At 44.2% G+C, this 9,128-nt stretch overlaps 1 long non-coding RNA gene across 1 annotated transcript; it reads left to right on the top strand.

The window, feature by feature from the left end:
* The first annotated feature begins 6,635 nt into the window (after window positions 1–6,635).
* On the top strand, window positions 6,636–9,122 carry LOC119355000. Its single transcript, XR_005171384.1, has 3 exons — window positions 6,636–7,194; window positions 7,410–7,517; window positions 8,459–9,122. It is a non-coding gene; the product is annotated as an uncharacterized LOC119355000 (long non-coding RNA).
* The last annotated feature ends 6 nt before the right edge of the window (window positions 9,123–9,128 follow it).

Here is a 9,128-nt window from a genome sequence, read left to right as displayed (position 1 = left end):
GGGCGCCCCCTTCCTTCCTTCTCCTTTCCCTTCCTCTTTTCCTATTCCATATGGGAGGTGGAATCCTACTAGGACTAGGGAGTCCTAGTAGGACTCCACACTTGGCGCGCCCCCTCCTAGGGCCGACCTCCTCCTCCCTTGCTCCTTTATATACGGGGGCAGGGGGGCACCTCTAGACACAAGTTGATCCACGTGATCATATTCTTAACCGTGTGCGGTGCCCCTTCCACCATAGTCCTCGATAATATTGTAGCGGTGCTTAGGCGAAGCCCTGCGATGGTAGTACATCAAGATCGTCACCACGCCGTCGTGCTGACGGAACTCTTCCCCGACACTTTGCTGGATCAGAGTCCGGGGATCGTCATCGAGCTGAACGTGTGCTAGAACTCGGAGGTGCCGTAGTTTCGGTGCTTGATCGGTCGGGCCGTGAAGACGTACGACTACATCAACCGCGTTGTGCTAACGCTTCCGCTATCGGTCTACAAGGGTACGTAGATCACACTCTCCCCTCTCGTTGCTATGCATCACCATAATCTTGCGTGTGCGTAGGAATTTTTTTGAAATTACTACGTTCCCCAACACAGTGCTAGCACGACACCAAGCAGGGAAGCACCTACGATGATGGCAGTGAATATAAAGGGGGGAAAACCATAAGCTTTATGAGTATAGTGACCGTGACATGGCGGATCTGAAGGTGCAAACCGAACAAAGCAACTTCGCAACCAATGTTTGCATTCAACTAGCCACTACGATTTGATACGGACAAGAAAAGTACAGTAAACAATTTAAGATCTATTTTCCGGGTGATATCAATAACTTAAGCACATATGGAAGAGTACCACCTCTCTTGCGCCGCCGTGTAGGCCCCTGTTGATACGTTGAGGGTGCTGCGGGTGCGATGGCTGTCGGCGGCGGGGAAGAAGACTTTAGATGGCAGACGGTCGGGTTGGGGGATAAATCCTGTTGCCGTGGATGAGGCAGTCGTAGGAGCGGCAACGGCAAAGTGGACGACGGCGCCGATGAAGTGAGACGACGCGATGAAAGGATCCTGGTCCGGTGCCATGGATGAAAGACGTACATCTCTTGCAGTGGACGACGGGGTAGGGGTAGCTGCTCCGGCAAGGTGGAGGATGGGGTGGCGGATGGAGGAGGCTGGCCGCAGTGGGGAGGTTGTCATGGCGCCGACGGTGTATAAAAGGGGAAATGGAGGGGGAGGGGGATCTCAAACTTTGGGACGCGCTTGTCTGAAATGTGGGAAAATTACGAACTTATCCCCCGTTTAAAATTTTGGACATCACGTTGGTTGGGGATAGGACGGTTATCTCGCATCTCCCAAATATTTGCCGATAACGGTTTCGGGCGAGGAGAGGGTGTTTTGCCGCCCACAGTTGACGCCCATGGTGTATGAACGGGGCTGACAGGTAGGGCGGTTGTGTCACGTCTGAGGGAAGTTACACATCTGCCCCTATTTAAAATATTAGCCTACATCGATGTCGGACGAGGAGAGTTTGTTTTGCCGCCCACCGTGGATGAATGGGGAAATGGAGGGATAGACACATGTCTTTCAGACGAGCTTGAAACAAATGTGTTTTGCCACCCACGTTTGGCGCGCACCGTGTCTGAATGGGCTCAGAGGCTGTTGTGTCACGTCTGATTGAAGTTACTAGTCTACCCCTATCGACAACAGTGTAAATCCGGTGGATAAGGATGTCAAGTGCCAGGGGTAGACAGTAATTTCCATCTCGCAAACACTTGCTTCGGGCAGCCCACTAATGATAGTGAGTGTTTAGCCGCTTCGTTCAAAACTTGGGAGAATTAGCATTCACGTTTGCCCTAGGCCCTAGCAACTAAATGCAAATCCAATTTTTATTCGATTACAAATATCCACAGACAATTATATGTTTTGTTATTTATTTCTTCAAGACCACAACAAAGATTTATTCCACCTTTATATATGATTATGATTTAGAAATGTCGTGATCTTCGAATTCAGTAGGTTGGATACACTTTGAGTCAAACCATTATTTCATCCAATACAATATGCTCACACGAAAAAAAGTTCACCTTATGTCAATCATACAAGTACTGAGGATTACCTCGCCTAAAAAATTCGAATGATTACAACACATGGACAACATAGGGGGTCTTACAACATAATCCATTCAGAGACATGATACAACATGCAAGTACAATAATCTAATGACAATTTCAACTTCTATCTAAAGAAGAACTGGGATTACCCTGGGCTTCAGATAGCAGAAGCAGCAGGACCTCCTCCGTCTTCAAATGCAACATTCTTACTTCCTCCAATTCTTGGGTTGCTTGCATAATGCGTGCAGCTAATTGCATAATTTCCACCTTCAAGACCGAGATTACCTCATTCATGGCAGCCACACCATCTCTTTCTGCCTCTAGTAGAGCCTCAAGAACTATAATATCTGTGCTCAGACTGCTCTCTGGCGGTGTTGCCTCTGAACTGCTACCATATGGTAACATGGATGGCGCACTGCTTCCACAAATAGATTCTGGGGTTGTACATTGTGTCCTAGTGTGAACGGCATCCTGAAAGGTTTCCGCTGGACATAAGTAAGAGATAGTTATCGCATGATCCAGGCAGTAAGCTTACATGGTAAACGACATACGAATTATTGTCGAGCATGGCAAGCTATATTTAAATGGTTCGAAGCAGCATCAGCCGAAAAGAAATTAAAATGGTAAGATGAAACTAGGGATGTATGTGGCAAATAAACGACATCCGCCAGTCCCATCTAGTTAGTTTTTGCTAGCTCCCTAGTTCATTTTCCTCAAAAAAAAAACAAAATCTCTTTTGAACTATCATACCACTAGTGGACTTTAATCGGGATTAAACGGGACCCAGTTGACATCCCTAGTTGAAAGGGAGTGTACCACTGCTATATTTAAGTTGCCAAGGCATCTAAGCAGTTGAAATAATATGAGAAAGCACTTAACAGTGTGGCCTCATATAAACTATGAAGACAGTCTTGTGATGAAGTTCAGAGGAAAAGTTAAGGACTCAAATGAACTAGGCATGCATTTCTTTACGATAGTACAACATGCACTGCTGACATATTGGCCAACTCAGGTATAGCATAACAAGTAACAAACAAGCATTTGAATCAAGCAATACAGGAAAGCAGACAACTGAACTATTTGTTATTATGTAGGATTACAGGTTGAGGGCACAAGCCAAGAAAGTAGCCCACACGCATTACATTTCACATGTACTAAAACACACTGGCTTACCATATGTTGTTGTGAAGCCTCGCTGCTGTTGCAATGTTCTTTGAAGATATCGTCAGCATCCCGTGGTTGCAAATCTACTTGTCGTAGTTTATTCTGCACCCTCTATTTAGGTAAAATTAATTTTAGTCACATGCACTGGTTCGAATTGATCATCAATGGTTCATCTAAACTAATGAAAGAAGGGTGTGTGTGCATACACGACAATATATCTGCTTCCCTCTATTTTTATGCTTGTTCGAGGTGCCAGCCCCAAAAGAACAAATATTTTTCTTGATGGGGTTGGCAGCTCCATAATTAATAGAAGCATCAAATTAGTCATGCAACTTGGGAAGATCAAGAACACACAAAAAGTAATGAACATAGGCTCATAGCAGTGATGTAATAGCTAGCATCAGAAAATGTAGGGTAAAACGAACAAAAACCAGCGGAACCACATGCTAGTTTGCTCATGTGTAATTAAGCATAGAGAACATGAAGCAGTCTAATGGAACCAATAGGTGGCATCAGAACAACAATATTATCATAAATATAGCATGCAAGAAGTAAAATAGCAGGCATTGATATCTAGGAAGTACAGTAATACTTGGGACAAAACTAAAGCATATTAACTATATGTGCACTGGTATGTAATTTAGCACATGTAACATGTTCACTACCAGAAGTATGGCCCTACAGGTGCAAGTAGAATAACGCATCTCATGAAAAACTGAATGATTCCCTGAAGAAATTCAAAGGTGCGGTGCTTCTGCTAAGAAAGCACCACTAGGAAAATGCTTATACATAGAATTTTACCAGTAGCGTTTGTTTGTGTCCCTACGCTACTGATAATTACCAGTAGCACTGGGTACAAAGCGCGCTACTGGTATGGCATAGCAATAGCGTTGGTTTCTTTTAGGCACGCTACTGGTAAATGTGCCACACCACACCACCAGATCAAAAAATATTAGTAGCGTGGATAGTAAATCCCGCGCTACTACTAAGTGAGTAGTTATAGGTTGTGTTCGGACTGTGAGATACCGGGTCAGATTTAATTCTGAGGAAAGTGAGCAATTCACTCCTACTAGGGGCTTGCGTCAGGGAGACCCCTTATCCCCGTACCTTTTCTTGTTGTGCATTGAGGGTCTTACCTCCCTGTTGTCGCATGCAGAGTGGAGTGGCGAACTTAAAGGAGTACAAGTTTGTCGAGATGCGCCAACAATATCTAATCTTCTATTTGCTGATGACTCCCTGATCTTAATGCATGCTACGTCAGGCAACGCTAATTGCTTGAGACGGATTCTATCGGATTATTGTAAGGCGTCTGGGCAGTTAGTGAGCGAAGACAAGTCAAGCATTTTCTTTAGTCCGAGTATCGAGCCTGAGGTTAGAGAGGAAGTGTGTACAATTTTGAATATAATGACAGAAGCTCTGACGGATAAATATCTCGGATTGCCAGCCATTGTTGGGGCAGACAGAAGTGATAATTTCCAGTTCCTGATTGATAGAGTGCTAAAGAGATTGCTTGGATGGAAAGAGAAAAATCTGTCCACGGGTGGAAAAGAGGTGCTTCTGAAAGCGATTGCGCAGGCGATACCATCATATGCGATGTCTGTTTTTAAAATCTCAAAACAAATCTGCAAAGGGATCACAGACGGTATGTCGCAATATTGGTGGGGCGATGATGCGGATCAAAGACGGATGCATTGGCTTGCTTGGTGGAAAATGTGTATCCCAAAGAAATTTGGTGGAATGGGTTTTAGGGATATCCACTGTTTTAACCTTGCCTTGTTAGCTAAGCAAGCATGGCGACTAATTGAGAACCCTGATTCTCTCTGTGCTACCATGTTGCGTGCAAGGTACTTTCCATCAGAAGATTTGTTGAACGCGGAGTTGAAGAAAGGGAGCTCTTTTACATGGCAGAGTATTTGGGCTGGGATTAGTACATTAAAACGTGGTCATATATGGCGTGTAGGAGATGGAACTAATATTGATATCTGGAAAGACGAATGGATCCCAAATAGTGCATCACGCAAAGTTTTAACTAGAAGGGGTCAGAACATCTTTAGTAGGGTGAGCGACCTTATTGATCCTATCACAAATCACTGGGATGTGGATTTAGTGACGCAGACCTTTTGGCAAGTGGATGTTCAAAGGATTCTTGCTATACCTTTATCATCTTCTGGCATGCAAGACTTTGTTGCTTGGAACCTGACTCGTACAAACATCTTTTCTGTGCGCTCAGCTTATTATGCAGAATGGGAGGGCCAATATGGCCAAAGGTTAAATAGAGGATATCAAGCTTTTGGTATCAAACCACATCCAATTTGGGATAAAATCCGGGGTCTCAAAGTGCCTGCGAAGGTAAAAATCTTTCTTTGGAGAGTTATGCATAATACTATTCCTTGTCGGGTTGCTCTGGCGAATCGTCATATTAAAGTGAGCGGGCAATGCCCAGTCTGTGAGATTGGAGCGGAAGATATTAAGCATCTCCTGTTCAAGTGTAGCCGAGCAAAGCACGTACGGCAAGCACTGGGTATTGATGACTTAATTGAGAAATTTTGTCTTGCTCATCACCCTGGAGAGTCTATTCTAGAGGAATTGTTGTACTCAAGCCCTGGTCAGTCTATGATTTTGAGACAAGCCCCATTGGCAGAGCTTGTTGCAGTGGCATGTTGGTATTTATGGTGGAAAAGAAGGCAAATTAGTCGTAATATTCAGGTGCAGTCCCTAGAAAGATCTGCGATAGCAATCAAGGTGTTATCTTCAAACTTCAGGTCTGCTACCGTTCCTAATGCAAGGGTGAGAAAGGAGAGATGGGCTCCTCCAACAGGTGATCGTGTCAAGATAAATGTTGATGCTTCCTTTGACCCAGACTTTCTGAGGGGAACTACGGGTGCAGTCATTCGTGATAAAAAGGGGAAGTTCATTGCCGCGTGTAATGCACGTTTGGATATGGTTCAAGATGTTTTGTCGGCTGAAGCTTTGGCGCTCAAACACGGCCTGTTCTTAGCTAAATCCATGGGTTGTAATAGAGTCGTTGTGAGTTTTGATAATAGTGAATTAATAGAAATTATGAAGAACGAGAGGCCCCCTACAGGTATTGCTGCAGCGATTTATCATGATTGTTTTTCTATGGAGTCAGACTTTGTTAGGGTTAAGTATGAGCATGCGAATAGGGAAACAAATTCTGTAACTCATGAACCGGCCCAATTAGCTAAATTCCAGACCAGTAGGGTCTGGATGGATGATCCTCCCTCCTCTATTGTACCTCTCATGGTGAATGATGTAACATTATTATCATTGAATAAAGAGGTCTTTTTTGAGGTCAAAAAAAAAGTGAGTAGTTATAGCGCAGGCGATACACCCACGCTACTACTCATGCCAAGCGACCAGATAAAACAAAATTCTCACACAAATCTCACCCCCACCATGCCCCTGGCTCTCGGTCGAGCTCCTCTCCCCCACGATCTCGTCGTCGCCGCCACCACCCACGCCGGCCGGTTCCGGCGATCTCCGGCCGCATGCAACATGCCCCCAAGCTCCGCCCTACCCTCCCCTCCATCCAGATCCATGCCTCAAGGTCTGCACCCTTGCCCACGGCTAGGGATTCGGGCGCCCCCATGTTCTTGCCGTCGAGTACCCAGGTCGGCCCGCTGGCCAACGAGCAGCACCCCGCACTTACGCGTGCCCAGGCCGACGAGTAGTACGGGGATTGGCCGCGGACGGAGACGAGTGCAGGCGCGGCAGCAGGAGAAGCTATGGCAGTGGCGGATCTGGTGACCGCCGGGTTGGCTCGTCATTCGTGGCCGGCCGGAGTCGCGGTGAGGCACTGTCGTTGGTGGATTCCGGTGGCTGGCTGAAGGCCAATTGCTCTTGGACGCCACTGCAGCTGCTCGTTTCTGAATTTTCAGTAATGCGGCTAGCTATGCCAAGTGCGTTTTCTGAATTTTCGTAAGTGCAACAGCCAAGTTCAGTTTTAGTTAAGTGTAGTACTAGTGTAGGCTTTGGGATATCAGTGTAGTACTAGTGTATGACAAACAAATTAGATGTTAGCAGATAGATGCACAATTATTTCAGTAATGCCAAGTTCAATTTTCGTTCATTGTAGTGCTACTCAAGTTGAGTTTAGTTCCGGTATAAATTTTCTATTGACGCATATGTTGCAGCAGTCCGCGTGATTGTGATTCTCGTGTCGTTGATAGCTTGGAGCAGTCGGTTCCGGTCCATCTACTACTCGTGACCGGGAATGAAGGATCATGTCGCTGATAGTTCAGGTATAAAATGTATCTTCTCATATAGCATTATTTCTAGCGGCAAGTGTATTTTGGTCTACAATATATCAGCTTCCTAGTAAGGCCTTACTGCAAAAAGATAATACCAACTACAATGCTGCAGTCCTACAGTTTTATTCATCAAACTTTGTTTCTATGGTTACTATTTTTATTATTTCAACAACTGGTAGTGAAGTTAAGGCGAGCATTGGAACATTTTGATAGCTTAGTCTTTTTGGATGGTCCTCTATCTGTATAGCATTACAAGCAACAAACACTGAGCCTTATTCACCTTCTTAATCAATATACTTGGAGTCCACATCCAAGATCAAAGCATGTAGCTCTGTTCACTCAGGTTCTCAGGAGTATCTCACAAATGAGTCCATCTTAGGTGAGAGATGACTCATCCAGCCATACGATATTATTGACCATTTAGTAGCAGTTGACCAACAGTTTTGGTAATTAGAGAAGAAGACAATTCCACAGAATCAAAGTTCAGTGCATTCGTACGGTAAATTAGCAGGCAAGCTACCTGTACTAAATACAGGTGGTGCTACCTGTACTAAATTTTGCTCTGTCAGATTTTTATATATTTTTATTATTACCAAGTATATGAGTTTGCTGTATCAGGTTGTCTCAACGTATTGCAGTTACACGTTAATGTGATAATCAATTGCATGTTTGTGACTTCTCTATGCAGAATGAAGAACAGAGGCCTGTAAGTGTGGTGGTATGGACTCTTTCTAGAGACATACTTCACTGCTTATTAAGTTGTGGGTTGTTTTTTTGACAGATATTTTCTCACTTTTTTCCAATGTTAAACAACAACTTAGTCTCCAGTTATTGTACTTGTGGTACATAAGTGTTGTTTCATTCCTTCTTCAGCTTGATTATTGTTTTTATTCACCTTGAGAAGCATAAGTATGATTCCTGCTTTTAAACAGGATTCCAAGATCAAATTATCTGGGCTGGGGCAAGAAAAGGAACATGCTCCGGTCTCCGGCAATCTAATAGATTCAGTAAGGACTGTAAGCTGATCACATAGTGTTTTGAAGGAGTAATATCAAATATGTTGCAGGATTCATGGTTTGGGAGAAACTTGTGCATTGAGTTCAATATAAGGAAAAGCTTGAGAAGGTTGCCTTTTGTTCTTGCAAGATGTAGCACTCATGGTGATGATAAATATATTCTTTTCAATTTGTTTCTGATAATGCCTTGCTTTTTTTATACAAAGTTATGACCACAAAATTATGCTCATAAAAAATTATTTTTCATCACCATATAAAAATAGCATATGTACACATAATGTATCGAAGGGCGCGGCGTGTTGCCGCGTGGGCATGGCTACTATATACTATGCTATTGTTACTTAGTGCTCTATAGGTTACTGTTATACTGTACTAAAGCTCCAGGTTCTTTTGAGTTCCTAGGAGTGGTCTTGGTTCATTGTTTAATTCCAGGATTTGTGAGTTCCTAGTAGGGAACACATGGACATGAAGCTATGGCGGCGACGAAGGTGATATCGACATGGGGCTGCGGCGACGATGATTACGACAACATCGACATCAACACAGGGCTACGGTGGCGACCAAGACGACGACATCGTCATGGTGC

This window comes from Triticum dicoccoides, chromosome 2A (assembly GCF_002162155.2).
Source record: "Triticum dicoccoides isolate Atlit2015 ecotype Zavitan chromosome 2A, WEW_v2.0, whole genome shotgun sequence".
Taxonomy (NCBI): domain Eukaryota; kingdom Viridiplantae; phylum Streptophyta; class Magnoliopsida; order Poales; family Poaceae; genus Triticum; species Triticum dicoccoides.
The sequence above is the reverse complement of the archived record's forward strand: the minus strand, read 5'-3'. Positions and strand labels throughout refer to the sequence as shown.